Source organism: Panulirus ornatus, chromosome 70, assembly GCF_036320965.1.
Source record: "Panulirus ornatus isolate Po-2019 chromosome 70, ASM3632096v1, whole genome shotgun sequence".
NCBI lineage: Eukaryota > Metazoa > Arthropoda > Malacostraca > Decapoda > Palinuridae > Panulirus > Panulirus ornatus.
In genome coordinates, this window is record NC_092293.1 from 1,752,605 (window position 1) to 1,771,816 (window position 19,212).

Here is a 19,212-nt window from a genome sequence, read left to right on the forward strand (position 1 = left end):
TCCACCTCCAATTTGGTCTCCCTCTTCTCCTCGTTCCCTCCACCTCCGACACATATATCTTCTTGGTCAATCTTTCCTCACTCATTCTCTCCATGTGCCCAAACCATTTCAAAACACCCTCTTCTGCTCTCTCAACCACGCTCTTTTTATTTCCACACATCTCTCCCACCCCCACGTTACTTACTCGATCAAACCACCTCACACCACACATTGTCCTCAAACATCTCATTTCCAGCACATCCATCCTCCTGCGCACAACTCTATCCATAGCCCACGCCTCCCAACCATACAACATTGTTGGAACCACTATTCCTTCAAACATACCCATTTTTGCTTTCCGAGATAATGTTCTCGACTTCCACACATTCTTCAAGGCTCCCAGAATTTTCGCCCCCTCCCCCACCCTATGATCCACTTCCGCTTCCATGGTTCCATGGTGTATATATTATTATTATTATTATACTTTGTCGCTGTCTCCCGCGTTTGCAAGGTAGCGCAAGGAAACAGACGAAAGAAATGGCCCAACCCCCCCCCCCATACACATGTATATATATACGTCCACACACGCAAATATACATACCTACACAGCTTTCCATGGTTTACCCCAGACGCTTCACATGCCTTGATTCAATCCACTGACAGCACGTCAACCCCGGTATACCACATCGCTCCAATTCACTCTATTCCTTGCCCTCCTTTCACCCTCCTGCATGTTCAGGCCCCGATCACACAAAATCTTTTTCACTCCATCTTTCCACCTCCAATTTGGTCTCCCTCTTCTCCTCGTTCCCTCCACCTCCGACACATATATCCTCTTGGTCAATCTTTCCTCACTCATCCTCTCCATGTGCCCAAACCACTGCAAAACACCCTCTTCTGCTCTCTCAACCACGCTCTTTTTATTTCCACACATCTCTCTTACCCTTACGTTACTCACTCGATCAAACCACCTCACACCACACATTGTCCTCAAACATCTCATTTCCAGCACATCCATCCTCCTGCGCACAACTCTATCCATAGCCCATATATATATATATATATATATATATATATATATATATATATATATATATATATATATATATATATATATATATATATATATATTAGTAAAGAGAAGAGAGGCATTTGGACAAGTTTTGCAGGGAAATAGTGCAAATAGCCTTTTAGGTTGGCTTTGGATCCGTCCTTGAACGTAGTTTGGAGGATTTGGGGGATCAGGTCAATAACGTTAAGCTCACTACAACCTCATATTCAGTAACGTGTATCTTCACTACTAGGTTATTTTCACTTAATTATAGCTTCACTATACCCTCTTATTCACGACTCCGTTATTTCTACCATAACATCATCATTGCACTCCCTGATGTTCACTAAAAGAAGTTCTTATCTTCACTACATAATCATTCTGAATAAACTTTACTCTTTAATAACCCTTATCTCTACTACATTCGTATCTTCACTACATTCGTATCTTCGCCACAACCTATCTTGACAATATCCTTATCATCACTATACTCTTCTTCACTACACTCTCATCTTAACATCATCCTTCTGTTTACCGAACTTAGTTCAAAGTCTGACTTGAACGTAGCTTTGGAAAGTTTGTGTTCCTCATTGTGTTACCTCCTTATTATCATTGTAAAGGCAATTGTCACCACTCCCTAACTAAACCCTCATCGTCACTACACTCTCATCATTATCATTACTTCTTGATGTTCAATACAAAATCTCAACATATACATTCATCTTCACCACAGAATAATTTTCATTGCACCTTAATCTTCATTACTCCTTGTTTCAGCTACATTCGTATCTTCCATTCATTCTCATATCTTATATCAATTACATCTTTACAATATCTTTATATCTTCTCTGTTCCGTCTTTTGGAAAATTGAAAGTGAGAGTAAAGGATTTCCGGCCTTCTGCTCCCTCCCCTTTTAGTCGCCTTCTACGACAGGCAGGGAATACGTGGCAAGTATACTTTCTTCCCTATCCCCAGGGATAACAGCATCTGGTGTTCCCAGACGGTCACCCATCCAAGTACTAACCAGACCCAACGTTGCTTAACTTCCCTGATCGGACGATATATATATATATATATATATATATATATATATATATATATATATATATATATACAAGACTGAAAACAATGAATTTCCCAAATAACAAAAATGGAAGCGCCGGGGTTTGAACCCGGGTTCTCTCGCATGCCAAGCGAGTGCTCTACCACTGAGCTACGCCCCCAAGAACATTTTTTTGGACTTAGTATTATATGAAGCACTGAGATTACCACGGCAAAATACTGTTTGACCGACCGTTGCCGACTAGCCGGCAAAATAACCACAGGGTAAATCTCCATGTTGCTGTCGTGTTTTCCTCTCAATTTTTCACGAAGAAATGAGTTTTACTTTTTTATTGTCGTTGCAATAGACTGGAACTAAGTAATAGACTGGAACTAAGCAATAGAAGTAAGCAATAGACTGGAACTAAGCAATAGACTGGAACTAAGCAATAGACTGGAACTAAACAATAGACTGGAACCAAGCTGACCTGGTATGAGGTCACAGCCCTCATTATCAACCCTGCTAACTACCGGAAGCAGATTAAGTCGTTCCACAACCGATGTCCGGCCCATGTTAACTCTGATGTGCCCAGCAGTTGGAGGAGGATCGCCAGAAGCTTCTGGAAGATTTCAAGGACGTCTTGGTGGACCTGACCCTTTCAGATAAGGTCGAAAACCCCAATTTATTGTGAAGATCTTCACTATAACGTTGGATGAACATACTGAATGTTGCACACATATGATGCGGACAAAATAAAAAAAAGATAAAGACAAAAATTATGTCTGGTGTGGGTCTCGAACCCACGACCTTGAGTGTGTGAGACTCACGCTCTACCACTGAGCTAACCAGACAATAGAAAATACGTCTGTTTCTTCAATATGAATTAATGAAAATCTTTGCGAGGCAGCGTTAAGAAAAGAGAGATGTCTTTGACGAAATTTACTTGTTTGGCTCATTCTTCTGTTCCTCAGTATCGAAAGTATACACACTGAAGGATATACATACATATATATATATATATATATATATATATATATATATATATATATATATATATATATATATTTTTTTTTTTTTTTTTTTTTTTTTTTTTATACTTTGTCGCTGTCTCCCGCGTTTGCGAGGTAGCGCAAGGAAACAGACGAAAGAAATGCCCCCCCCCCCCCCATACACATGTACATACACACGTCCACACACGCAAATATACATACCTACACAGCTTTCCATGGTTTACCCCAGACGCTTCACATGCCTTGATTCAATCCACTGACAGCACGTCAACCCCTGTATACCACATGGCTCCAATTCACTCTATTCCTTGCCCTCCTTTCACCCTCCTGCATGTTCAGGCCCCGATCACACAAAATCTTTTTCACTCCATCTTTCCACCTCCAATTTGGTCTCCCTCTTCTCCTCGTTCCCTCCACCTCCGACACATATATCCTCTTGGTCAATCTTTCCTCACTCATTCTCTCCATGTGCCCAAATCATTTCAAAACACCCTCTTCTGCTCTCTCAACCACGCTCTTTTTATTTCCACACATCTCTCTTACCCTTACGTTACTTACTCGATCAAACCACCTCACACCACACATTGTCCTCAAACATCTCATTTCCAGCACATCCATCCTCCTGCGCACATCTCTATCCATAGCCCACGCCTCGCAACCATACAACATTGTTGGAACCACTATTCCTTCAAACATACCCATTTTTGCTTTCCGAGATAATGTTCTCGACTTCCACACATTTTTCAAGGCTCCCAAAATTTTCGCCCCCTCCCCCACCCTATGATCCACTTCCGCTTCCATGGTTCCATCCGCTGACAGATCCACTCCCAGATATCTAAAACACTTCACTTCCTCCAGTTTTTCTCCATTCAAACTCACCTCCCAATTGACTTGACCCTCACCCCTACTGTACCTAATAACCTTGCTCTTATTCCCATTTACTCTTAACTTTCTTCTTCCACACACTTTACCAAACTCAGTCACCAGCTTCTGCAGTTTCTCACATGAATCAGCCACCAGTGCTGTATCATCAGCGAACAACAACTGACTCACTTCCCAAGCTCTCTCATCCCCAACAGACTTCATACTTGCCCCTCTTTCCAGGACTCTTGCATTATATATATATATATATATATATATATATATATATATATATATATATATATATATATATGTATTGAAAAGGATCGCAATTTTGCACGTGATCAAGTATATTCTTATGAGTTCACAGGGAAAATAAACACGATAAGTTCCCAAGTGCACTTTCGTGTAAAACTCACATCATCAGGGGAGATACAAGAGAGAAATATAACAGTCAGTTGATATACAACGAAGAAACGTAGCTCGGACGCCATATGGTAAACATGTGATTGTCCAAGACAGACAACAAGCTCATCATAAACTTATTATGTGGACAAGAAGGTGAATTGTTTACAAATTTTATCAACATTAAAGTTATCCAATTTGTATAGACCATCACTAATATTAAGATTATAATTCTTTGTGTATTCAGAAATAGATGATTCAATGATATTTCTCGTGGTGCTGGAGTTAGAGTTAATAACTGAGATGACATTATTAACTCTAATTCCAGTACTACGAGAAATACCATTGAATCTTCTATTATTAAATACACAAAGAATTATAAACCTTAAGGAAACAACATGGTGGTCAAAAATAAGCTTTAGGAATGAAGTTTATGAATGGAATATCAGTGAGACGATCCAAATGACGAATGAATGAGAGCGTAGTCAACATACAATATAAAAGGACATATTATGAATGGCAGCCAGGCAAGTAACGGCCCAACTGAATGGAAGGATTTAAAAGTTCGCGTTATATGACGAATTTTGATAGATTATCCAAATTTCCATTCCAGTTATGAAACTTAATGGTTGTGTTCAGTTCTAGAGACAAAGTTTAAAGGTTTGTGTTTCAAAGATGAACCACAAAGGATATCGTTAAATTAACTGACATTAAAATTTGTCAATTAAGTGAATCATTTTGTACAATAGCTGTAATTTGACAGAGTTAAAAGTTCGCATTTTCATTACAATTCTAATTTAAAAGTTTGAGATTCAATGATGGTTTGCACAAGCTTAACGTACATTTAAGTTTTGTGTTTATATGACGTATCTTAAAGGACTCTGGTAAAATAACGTAGCTGAAGGTTTACGTTCAAATGACGGTGTTTAAATGTTTATTGATGAATGGTAGATTTAAATGGATAGATTTTAAGTTCGCGTTTTCATGAGCGACTTTAAACCTTGTGGTTGAATGTCACAGTTTAAATGTTGGTATGTACAATGTTGACCAGATGGCGGTAGTGTGTAGACACAGCCATACCAGGTCGTATTTATCATCATTAAAGTCACCTTCCTTACTTACTTATGGCGGCGATGAAATTCACTGGTTCTTGATTGTGCACCAATTAACCTATCAGATAATGGTACAATGTTTGCCTGGTGTTGCATATATCACGTCTGTTGTTGAAACACAAGAATGCCAGGTGACTTTGGGAGTGGATGATAATGTAAAGATCAATATAAATGTGGGAAATCTTGAACCGCCATCACCAGACACAACACATGTTTGGATCTGGCGGGGGGAGGGACTTGCCTGTGACGTCACGATGCCCCGCCTCCAGCCTGGCGCCGCTCTGTGTGTGTGTGTGTGTGTGTGTGTGTGTGTGTGTGTGTGTGTGTGCATTATGGGAGAGAGTTATACACTCGTGTTGTCCCGTCTCTTAACCTTATAAGTATATACTATACATTTGCTCCTGGAATTGGTTCAGTTTAGTAAGTTAGAGAGAACTTCCAAATTTATTTTCTCCTGGCAAGATGGCCGGGTGGTTTAAGGCACTGCTTTCAAATCATTGTCTGGTCTTCCGGGCGTGGGTTCGAGTCCCGCTCCTGATAAACATTTATCTTTCTTTTTTCCATAAAACATGACTAACCCAGAGACAGCAGGAACCAACAGTTGGTTGGGACACAAGATATACACTAATCCCTGGGATGCTTCCATCCAATGGAAAATGAAAAACATACAATTGGAAAAACTTATTTTTTCCTGAAAACATGTTGACTTATATTCATTTAATGGTTACGAAAACTAAACAATATACACCAAGATGACTACAGGTTCAAAATACTGTTACAAGGACAGATCAAGACAAAATCATGGTTTGTGGAGTTTAATTCTTTTAACTCAGTGTAACACCGGTATGTGGTATATTTAGACCATATTGTCTCGTTATATTAGGAAGAGACAACTGTATTGAATGTTTTACCGTTATTATCATTATAGTACAATACTATTTATCATAATTACATCATTATTATTACTATTATTATTATTATCATTATAGTACAGTACTATTTATCATAATTACATCATTATTATTACTATTATTATTATTATCATTATAGTACAGTACTATTTATCATAATTACATCATTATTATTACTATCATTATTATTATCATTATTGTTATTATAATTATTATTATTATTATTATTATTATTATTATTATTATTATTATTATTATTATTATACTACAGCACTATTTGATATACTTACATCATTATTATTACTATCATTATCTTTATCAATTTTATTATCATTATTGTTGTTATTATAATTATCATTATTATCATCATTATCATTATTACTATTATTATTATTACTTTTATAGTACAGTACTATTTATTATAATTAAATCATTATCATTACTATTATTATTGTTATTTTCAATTCTATTATCATTATCATAATTGTTATCATTACCATTAATATTATCATTATCATTATCATTATCATTATCATTATTACCAATATTATTAGTATAGAACAGTACTATATATCATCCTTACATCATTATCTTTACTATTCCTTACATCATCATTATTACTATCATTATTATTATCGATTTCATTATCATTACTAATTCTATCATCATTATCATTATTATCATCATTATCATTACTACTATTATTACTATCATTATTATTAATTTTATTATCATTATTATTATTATCATTATTATTAACATTATTATTATTACTATTATTATTATTATTATTATTATTATTATTATCATTATTATTATTATTAATATTATTATTATTATTATTATCATTATTATTATTATGATTACTATTATCATTATTATTATTATTAGTATTATCATTATTATCATTATTATTATCATCATTATTAATATCATTATTATTGTCTTTATTATTATTATCATCATCAATATTACTATTATCATTATTACCATTACTATTATATTATCATATTCATTATAATTATTATCATCATTATCATCATTATTATCATTATTATCATTATCATTATTACTATCATTATTGTTATTATGATTATCATTATCATTATCATTATTCTCATTATTATTATTATCATCATCATTATAATCATATTCATTATTATCATTGTTATTATCATTATTATTATCATTATTATTATTATTATTATTATTATTATTATTATTATTATTATTATTATTATTATTATTATTATTATTATTATTGTTATCATTATCATTATTATCATCATCATTATTATTATTATTATTATTATTATTATTATTATTATTATTATTATTATCATTACTATTATTATTATTATTATCATTATCATTAATATTATTATCATAATCATTATTATTATTATTTATCTAATATACTTTCTCGCTGTCTCCCGCGTTATCGAGGTAGTGCAACGAAAGAGACGAAAGAATGGCCCAACCCACCCACATACACATGTATATACATACACGTCCACACACGCACATATACATACCTATACATTTCCTCGTGTATATATATATATATATATATATATATATATATATATATATATATATATATATATATATATATATATATATATATACATAACCAGACATATATACATATCTACACATGGACATAATTCATACTTGCTGCTTTTATTCATTCCCATCGCTACCCCGCCACACATGAAATGACAATTTCCCGCTCCTCGCACGCGCGCGAATTAGCGCTAAGAAAAGACAACAAAGGCCACATTCGTTCACACTCAGTCTCTAGCTGTCATGTATAATGCACCAAAACTACAGCTCCCTTTCCACATCCAGGCTCCACAAAACTTTCCATGCTTATCCCAGACGCTTCGCATGCCCTGGTTCAATCTATTGACAGCACGTCGACCCCGGTATACCACATTATTTCAATTTATTTTATTCCTTGCATGCCTTTTACCCTCCTGCATGTTCAGGCCCCGATCACTCAAAATAATTTTCACTCCATCCTTCCACCTCCAATTTGGTCTCCCACTTCTCTTTCCCTCCACCTCTGACACATATATCCTCTTTGTCAATCTTTCCTCACTCATTCTCTCCATGTGACCAAACCATTTCAATACCCCTCTTCTGCTCTCTCAATCACACTCTTTTCATTACCACACATCTCTCTTACCCTTTCATTACTTACTCGATCAAACAACCTCGCACCACATAAAATCTCATTTCCAACAAATTCACCCTCCTCCGCACAACCATATCTATAGCCCACGCCTCGCAACCATATTATTTTTATTGTTATCATTATCATCATCATTATTATTATGTATCATTATCATTATCATTATTATTATCATTATCATCATTATTATTATGTATCATTATCATTATCATTATTATTATCATGATCATCGTTACTGTTATCAATATCATTATTATAGTCATTATGATTACTATAATCATTAAGTATAATATGATATCTGGTACTGAAGGATACAATATGCTGGTTATCAAGTGGGAAGTTAGATATGGTATGGATTGTCATTTCACATGTAGGTTAGTAGGAAATATATTGTGTACCTAACGTGTGTTGTTGGGCATTATAATCGTCCGATAATGATAATGATTAAATCTTATTTCCTGATCTTATCAGTTTTAAAACCAGATATATGAAATATCTTTCGTTGACCATATTTTTGTCTACAGTTCAGTATGTACATGTGTGTGTGGTCTTAAGATTTAGGTGACGAAGTATTGGAATTCACTGGCAGGTGTGGTGCGCATTATTACCGAGCCTGAGTCTCAAAGATCAAGGTCATGGGTTCGAATCTCCAACATTCAGTATGTTCATCCAACGTTATAGTGAAGATCTTGACGATGAATTAGAATTTTGACATCATCTGAAAGCGATAGGTCAAAGATAAGTGATTTTAAGAGTTTAGTGCGATAGTATTGAAGTGGAGAGTGTAGTGGCTGAGGCCAAGAACCAGTGGTGTCCAGTGAGTACTGAAGATAATGACCCTTGTCCTGCCCCATTAGGTCAGGTCAAATAGCACTTAGCGAGGTAGCGAGTTAGAGTCAAGAACAGAGGCAAGTATTTTGGGAGCAAGTGAGTGAGTGTGTCAGCAGTTATGATGTAAGAGACCAGGTATTATTGACGGTGATTTAAATGCGAAGGTAAGTAATGTGGCAGTGGAAGGTATAACTGAGGTGCATGGAAATGGTGAACAACTTGTGTTGTGTGTGTGTAAAGGACTGGTGATTGGGAATACCTGGTTTGTAAAATGTGATATACATAAATATACGTATGTGAGTAGGAGAGATGGCCAGTGGGCATGACTGGATTACATGTTAATTGAAAGACGTGTAAAAGAAAGACTTTTGGATGTAAATGTGCTGAAAGGGGCTGCTGGAGGCGACAGTGGAGACGACAGTGAAGATCTGAAGAGGTTTTCGAATGAGGAAACAATGTCGGGGAGAAGAGGTGGCGAGAGGAAGTGAACTTGGAAAAGAGACTTGTGTGAAGAAATACCAAGAGAGATTGAGTGCCACATACACTCTTACTGTGTAAATATCCCTTTCTATGAGATTACGTAAAGATGTTGATGAACAGAGGAGTTATGATATGACATAAAAACGTTGGAGAATAAATGAAGGAAAGATTGAGATATACAGATGACTGGCTTAGGTCTACATTGCTGAACAACGTCAGTGTACAATGGCCAGTGATATTCACCGTAGACATATGTTTACACTGTGTACACATAGCAGGCAAACTACAGTATCATCTTAAGATGTGGAAATAAAACTATCAAGGCAGGAGAAGGATTTAGGTGTCGTCATTAGTAGAGATGTAAAGCCAAGACAACAGTGTATTAATGTACGTAATAAGACTAACAGGCAACTTGGTGTCATGTGTTAGTAGCAAGAATGAACAGGTAATATTACAGCTATAGTTAGTCACACACCACTTACATTATGACGTACAATATTGATCACTGTATTACAGTATGCATTTCATTTCCTTGATACCAGGCATTATAATCCTTCCAAATGAACACATTAAGATCATGAGAGTTTCTTTCTCTCACAGGTGGCAGGCAGGGTTAGTTATGTAAGAGGTATGTTTACTGACGTAATCTGTACCTTTAGCTGGAATATCATCAACTTCTCAGACCGTTACTGTAATACGTATAAACTTAGGTCAGTACAGCATATTGTCAAAGAACAACGCCATCAGTCATGAGAAGTACAACTCTTATCTCCTCATCTGAAATTTAGTTACTACCAATTAATGTATCAGATGGGCAATGCCTGGAAGACAACAGCCGATGTGCTTTCAGAATATATTTTCACAGAAACTACATAGTAAGGATAATTTTGTAGCTATAGCTTTAGAATGATTCAAAAAAGACAAAGTTACATGAAGAATAAAAACGGTCTTAGAAAAGGAGAGTTGCAAGTGTAGCAGCAGCAGCAGGTGTTGGTCAAGATGTTATAACCGGCAGGTCATGATGCGGCCCATCATCTATAAGTGGTACACACACCATCCCTAGACCACACTTACAAGACCCAGCCTTGTGGCACCCGCGCCAGCCAGGTACTCACTGGCAGTCAACATTATATCATGACAACAAACTTGGACCTACAACTAAACACAACTTATAAATAATAACCCAGCTGGCTAGATTGACAACCATCATGGCGGTCCGCCAGTCATCTGTATATCTCAATCTTTCCTTCATTTATTCTCCAACTTTTTCATGTCATATCCCAACTCCTCTGTTCATCAACATCTTTACGTCATCTCATAGAAAGGGTTATTTACACAGTAAGAGTGTATGTGGCACTCAATCTCTCTTGGTATTTCTTCACACAAGTCTCTTTTCCAAGTTCACTTCCTCTCGCCACCTCTTCTCCCCGACATTGTTTCCTCATTCGAAAACCTCTTCAGATCTTCACTGTCGTCTACACTGTCGCCTCCAACAGCCCCTTTCAGCACATTTACATCCAAAAGTCTTTCTTTTACACGCCTTTCAATTAACATGTAATCCAGTCATGCCCACTGGCCATCTCTCCTACTCACATACGTATATTTATGTATATCACATTTTACAAACCAGGTATTCCCAATCACCAGTCCTTTACACACACACAACACAACTTGTTCACCATTTCCATGCACCTCAGTTATACCTTCCACTGCCACATTACTTACCTTCACATTTAAATCACCATCACTAATACCTGGTCTCTTACATCATTACTGCTGACACACTCACTCACTTGCTCCCAAAATACTTGCCTCTGTTCTTGACTCTAACTCGCTACCTCGCTAAGTGCCATTTGACCTGACCTAATGGGGCAGGACAATGGTCATTATCTTCACTACTCTCTGGACACCACGGGTTCTTGGCCTCAGCCACTACTCTCTCCACTTCAATACTATCTCACTAAACTCTTAAAATCACTGATCTTTGACCCATCGCTTTCAATTAATGTCAAAATCCTAATTCATCGTCAAGATCTTCACTATAACGTTGGATGAACATACTGAATGTTGGAGATTCGAACCCATGACCTTGATCTTTGAGACTCAGGCTCGGTGATAATGTGTACCACACCTGCCAGTGAATTCCAATACTTAGTCACCTAAATCTTAAGACCACACATGTACATACTAAACTCTAGATAATAATATGGTCAACGAAAGATATTTCATATATCTGGTTTTAAAACTGAGAAGATCAGGAAATAAGATTTAATCATTATCATTATTGGACGATTATAATGCCCAACAACACACGTTAGGTACACAATATATTTCCTACTAACCTACATGTGAAATGACAATCCATACCATATCTAACTTCCCACTTGATAACCAGCATATTGTATCCTTCAGTACCAGATATCATATTATACTTAATGATAATAATAATCATAATGATCATAATAATGATAAGAATGATACTAATGATAATAATATTGATAATAATAATAATAATGATGATGATAATAATGATACATAATGATAATGATAATGCCAATAATGGTGATGATAATAATAATAATAATAATGATAATAATAATTTTTTTTTTTTTTTTTTTTTTTTTTTATACTTTGTCGCTGTCTCCCGCGTTTGCGAGGTAGCGCGAGGAAACAGACGAAAGAAATGGCCCAACCCCCATACACACGTACATACACACGTCCACACACGCAAATATACATACCTACACAGCTTTCCATGGTTTACCCCAGACGCTTCACATGCCTTGATTCAATCCACTGACAGCACGTCAACCCCTGTATACCACATCGCTCCAATTCACTCTATTCCTTGCCCTCCTTTCACCCTCCTGCATGTTCAGGCCCCGATCACACAAAATCTTTTTCACTCCATCTTTCCACCTCCAATTTGGTCTCCCTCTTCTCCTCGTTCCCTCCACCTCCCACACATATATCCTCTTGGTCAATCTTTCCTCACTCATTCTCTCCATGTGCCCAAACCATTTCAAAACACCCTCTTCTGCTCTCTCAACCACGCTCTTTTTATTTCCACACATCTCTCTTACCCTTACGTTACTTACTCGATCAAACCACCTCACACCACACATTGTCCTCAAACATCTCATTTCCAGCACATCCATCCTCCTGCGCACAACTCTATCCATAGCCCACGCCTCGCAACCATACAACATTGTTGGAACCACTATTCCTTCAAACATACCCATTTTTGCTTTCCGAGATAATGTTCTCGACTTCCACACATTTTTCAAGGCTCCCAAAATTTTCGCCCCCTCCCCCACCCTATGATCCACTTCCGCTTCCATGGTTCCATCCGCTGACAGATCCACTCCCAGATATCTAAAACACTTCACTTCCTCCAGTTTTTCTCCATTCAAACTCACCTCCCAATTGACTTGACCCTCAACCCTACTGTACCTAATAACCTTGCTCTTATTCCCATTTACTCTTAACTTTCTTCTTCCACACACTTTACCAAACTCAGTCACCAGCTTCTGCAGTTTCTCACATGAATCAGCCACCAGCGCTGTATCATCAGCGAACAACAACTGACTCACTTCCCAAGCTCTCTCATCCCCAACAGACTTCATACTTGCCCCTCTTTCCAGGACTCTTGCATTTACCTCCCTAACAACCCCATCCATAAACAAATTAAACAACCATGGAGACATCACACACCCCTGCCGCAAACCTACATTCACTGAGAACCAATCACTTTCCTCTCTTCCTACACGTACACATGCCTTACATCCTCGATAAAAACTTTTCACTGCTTCTAACAACTTGCCTCCCACACCATATATTCTTAATACCTTCCACAGAGCATCTCTATCAACTCTATCATATGCCTTCTCCAGATCCATAAATGCTACATACAAATCCATTTGCTTTTCTAAGTATTTCTCACATACATTCTTCAAAGCAAACACCTGATCCACACATCCTCTACCACTTCTGAAACCGCACTGCTCTTCCCCAATCTGATGCTCTGTACATGCCTTCACCCTCTCAATCAATACCCTCCCATATAGTTTACCAGGAATACTCAACAAACTTATACCTCTGTAATTTGAGCACTCACTCTTATCCCCTTTGCCTTTGTACAATGGCACTATGCACGCATTCCGCCAATCCTCAGGCACCTCACCATGAGTCATACATACATTAAATAACCTTACCAACCAGTCAACAATACAGTCACCCCCTTTTTTAATAAATTCCACTGCAATACCATCCAAACCTGCTGCCTTGCCGGCTTTCATCTTCCGCAAAGCTTTTACTACCTCTTCTCTGTTTACCAAATCATTTTCCCTAACCCTCTCACTTTGCACACCACCACGACCAAAACACCCTATATCTGCCACTCTGTCATCAGACACATTCAACAAACCTTCAAAATACTCATTCCATCTCCTTCTCACATCACCACTACTTGTTATCACCTCCCCATTTACGCCCTTCACTGAAGTTCCCATTTGCTCCCTTGTCTTACGCACCCTATTTACCTCCTTCCAGAACATCTTTTTATTTAATAATAATAATAATAATAATAATAATAATAATAATAATAATAATAATAATAATAATGACAATAATGATAATAATAAGGATAATAATGATAATAATGATAATGATGATAATAATGATGATGATAGTGATAATAGTAATCGTAATAATGTAATTATGATAAATATTACTGTACTATAATACTAATGACGGTAAAACATTCAATACAGTTTCCTCTTCCTAATATAACGAGACAATATGGTCTAAATATACCACATACCGGTGTTACACTGAGTTAAAAGAATTAAACTCCACAAACCATGATTTTGTCTTGATCTGTCCTTGTAACAGTATTTTGAACCTGTAGTCATCTTGGTGTATATTGTTTAGTTTTCGTAACCATTAAATGAATATAAGTCAACATGTTTTCAGGAAAAAATAATTTTTCCAATTGTATATTTTTCATTTTCCATTGGATGGAAGCATCCCAGGGCTTAGTGTATATCTTGTGTCCCAATATATATATATATATATATATATATATATATATATATATATATATATATATATATATATATATGTTTTTTTTTTTTTTCTTTTTGCTTTGTCGCTGCCTCCCGCGTTTGCGAGGTAGCGATATATATATATATATATATATATATATATATATATATATATATATATATATATATATATATATATATATATATATATATATATATATATATATATATGTATATATATATATATATATATATATATATATATATATATATATATATATATATATATATATATATATATATATATACATATATATATATATATATATATATATATATATATATATATATATATATATATATATATATATATATATATATATATATATATATATATATCCTTCAGTATGTTTACTTTCGATAATGAGGAACAGAAGAATAAGCCAAGCAAGTAAATTTCGTCAAAGACATCTCTCTTTTCTTAACGCTGCCTCGCAAAGATTTTCATTAATTCAAATTGAAGAAACAGACGTATTTTTCTATTGTCTGGTTAGCTCAGTGGTAGAGCGTGAGTCTCACACACTCAAGGTCGTGGGTTCGAGACCCACACCAGACATATTTTTTGTCTTTTTCTTTTTTCATTTTGTCCGCATCACATGTGTGCAACATTCAGTATGTTCGTCCAACGTTATAGTGAAGATCTTCACAATAAATTGGGATTTTCGACCTTATCTGAAAGGGTCAGGTCCACCAAGACGTCCTTGAAATCTTCCAGAAGCTTCTGGCGATCCTCCTCCAACTGCTGGGCACATCAGAGTTAACATGGGCCGGACATCGGTTGTGGAACGACTTAATCTGCTTCCGGTAGTTAGCAGGGATGATAATGAGGGCTCTGACCTCATACCAGGTCAGCTTAGTTCCAGTCGATTGCATAGTTCCAGTCTATTGCAACGACAATAGAAAAGTAAAACTCATTTCTTCGTGGAAAATTGAGAGGAAAACACGACAGCAACATGGGGATTTACCCTGTGGTTATTTTGCCGGCTAGTCGGCAACGGTCGGTCAAACAGTATTTTGCCGTGGTAATCTCAGTGCTTTATATAATACTATGTCACAAATTATGTCCTTGGGGGCGTAGCTCAGTGGTAGAGCGCTCGCTTGGCATGCGAGAGGACCCGGGTTCAAACCCCGGCGCCTCCATTTTTATTATGTGGAAAATTCATTTTCAGTCTCGTATATATATATATATATATATATATATATATATATATATATATATATATATATATATATATATATATATATATATATATATGTATATATATATATATATATATATATATATATATATATATATATATATATATATATATATATATATATATATCGTTCGATCAGGGAAGTTAAGCAGCGTTGGGTCTGGTTAGTATTTGGATGGGTGACCGTCTGGGAACACCAGATGCTGTTATCCCTGGGGATAGGGAAGAAAGAATACTTGCCTCGTATTCCCTGCGTGTCGTACAAGGCGACTAAAAGGGGAGGGAGCGGGAGGCTGGAAACCTTTACTCTCACTTTCAGTTTTCCAAAAGACGGAACAGAGAAGATATAAAGATATTGTAAAGATGTAACTAATATAAGATATAAGAATGAATGGAAGATACGGATGTAGCTGAAACAAGGAGCAATGAAGATTAAGGTGCAATGAAAATTATTCTGTAGTGAAGATGAATATATATGTCGAGATTTTGTATTGAACATCAAGAAGTAATGATGATGATGAGAGTGTAGTGACGATAAGGATTTAGTTAGAGAGTAGTGACAATTGCCTTTACAATGATAATAAGGAGGTAACACAATGAGGAACACAAACTTTCCAAAGCTATGTTCAAGTCAGACTTTGAACCAAGTTCGGTAAACAGAAGGATGATGTTAAGATGAGAGTGTAGTGAGGAAGAGTATAGTGATGATAAGGATATTGTAAAGATAGCTTGTAGTGAAGAAAAGAATGTAGTGAAGGTACGAATGTAGTAGAGATAAGGGTTATCAAGGGGTAAAGTTTATTCAAAATGATTATGTAGTGAAGATAAGAACTATTTCTAGTGAACATCAAAGAGAACAATGATGATGGTATGGTAGAAGTAACTGTGTAGTGAAGAAGAGGGTATAACGAAGATATAATTTAGTGTAATGGATCATGCATTACAAAGCTGTGTCCATCCACACAAGTGTTACACGTCTCGGATAAAGATATATCTAACATATATATGTCTTTTATGAATATTTGTAAATTGTTCTCCTGACGAACAGTACCTAAGGTTTACGTATCATAGTTTGTCGCTTGTAAGTGATCAAGCATTACGAAGGTGTGTCCATTGCCACAGGTGCTACTGATCCCGGGTAAAGGTATTTTACAATTTTTGTTTCCTTAACCCTTCTAGTTATCTATGCTTCATCTCTGGCTTGATCCTTGCAAGTGACATTTATGGTGTGTAATTCTCTTTATTCTTATCATATAATCAGTCAGTTGAGGTGCAGAACACGCTTTTCATCCTGGTCACTCCACTCTGTTACATACTATTATTCAGAAGGTGTTACCGGACTCAACCCGTAAGTCGTTACACTGGGAATGACAAGAAACCTTGGGGAAAGGTTGTATCATCGACCAGGGAAGGGAAGAAATAGCACAGTCCCATCGAAAACCTTTTTGTTTCATAGATATGTGCCATCATCCCCTGCTCCTGTGTGGAGTGCAGCAGCCACGAAGGTGTAGGAGCGCCATCAAAGGTGTGCTGGTGATGTGTGTACTGCTCACACCATCACCTGGGCTGAGCCTCAGGACCTGTTACCCTCCTCCTGAGAAGGACTATTTTTGTGTCCCTACTCATCAAACTCCCGACCCTCTTGCTATCTTCAAACGATCGGAAATAAAGGCAGATCGTAACTCCGTTAATGAGGTAATAAATTCCCTACGATGAAAAGATATTGTGTTTAGCATTATGAAGAGCAAGGAATAGACCCAGATGAGCCAGTGTCCAGGCGCGGCCACTCATCCATATTGTGTCCCCGGTAGCCACTTGGGCAGCGCTACTGTGTGTCGACTCCCTATTGGTGGACCACTGCTGCTTGCGATATATGATTGGTCCTCTGCGGCCTAATGATTTCTGTGTTACGCCTCCGCGGTAGTTGATTGGTCATCGAATGTGAGGATGGAATCAGAGATGAAGCATAGATAACTAGAAAGGTTAAAGATACAAAGATGGTGAAATACCTTTACCCGGGATCAGTAGCACCTGTGGCAATGGACACACCTTTGTAATGCTTGATCACTTACAACTGATCAACTTTAATACGAAAGTCTTAGCTATTGTCCCTCAGGAAAACTTTTTATAAATATCTATAAAAGACATATATATGTTAGATATATGATATCTCTAGAATATATCTTTACCTGGGACGTGTAACACTTGTGTGGATAGACACAACTTTGTAATGCATGATCCATTACACGAAATGATCTTCACTAACGAAGAGTTATACAACGCGTCGTTGGAGAACATTAATCAAATACCTATACAGAATTTTTATGTAAGATAAGAGGCATTTCTTGATAGTATACATAAAAAATGTTGACGAAAGAAAAGGGACGTAGATGTAAATATTTTGTTAAAAGATGAAACACTCCTGCATTAAACTAGCTCCTTGCGTTCCATTTTCACTTAGATACCCAATGATAATGCATTCCGTTCTTTATAATCATAAATGTTTATGTTTTTAACGTTTTATCATTTCTTATATAATATTAAGGATTCAGGCTTAAAGATCTTGGTTCTGAACAACCATTATAATGCAACACATTACATAATTATAATAAATAAATCATTTATCACAATAACTATTATGTTTGTACCAGATTCTTTAAGTCCTCAGTCACGTTTTTTAATATCGGTGCTGTTTCCTGTGGGGTGGGGTAGCGCCAGAAATGGATGAAGGCAAGCAAGTATATATATGTATATGTCATACATAAGATAAACAATTATCCTTGTATGAGGAAAGCATCTTGGTTGTGCGATTAATTTCATTATTTCTCTTCAACAATAAACTTCACCCTGGTATAGTGAACATATGCTTGATATGATCCTGTAAGCGCCAGCAGGTCAAAAGCATCTTCAAGTAATGTAAAGTGTGTAGTGAAGATGGCTCTTAACCAGACCCGTGAGTGAACAGGATGGCATGTGATACTGTCAAGGGAAATAATGTCGGCGTTTTGCTTTATTGATAAGAAATGTT

At 36.3% G+C, this 19,212-nt stretch overlaps 1 long non-coding RNA gene and 1 other non-coding gene across 2 annotated transcripts in view; one reads left to right on the top strand and one right to left on the bottom strand.

Annotated features, from left to right (window-relative positions):
- LOC139747766 (uncharacterized) overlaps positions 1-19,212 on the bottom strand; it is a 250,473-nt gene that overhangs the window by 208,385 nt on the left and 22,876 nt on the right. The gene's annotated exons all lie outside the window — the stretch shown is intronic.
- TRNAA-GGC (transfer RNA alanine (anticodon GGC)) lies at positions 16,054-16,125 on the top strand. The gene has a single exon. It is a non-coding gene; the product is annotated as a tRNA-Ala (tRNA).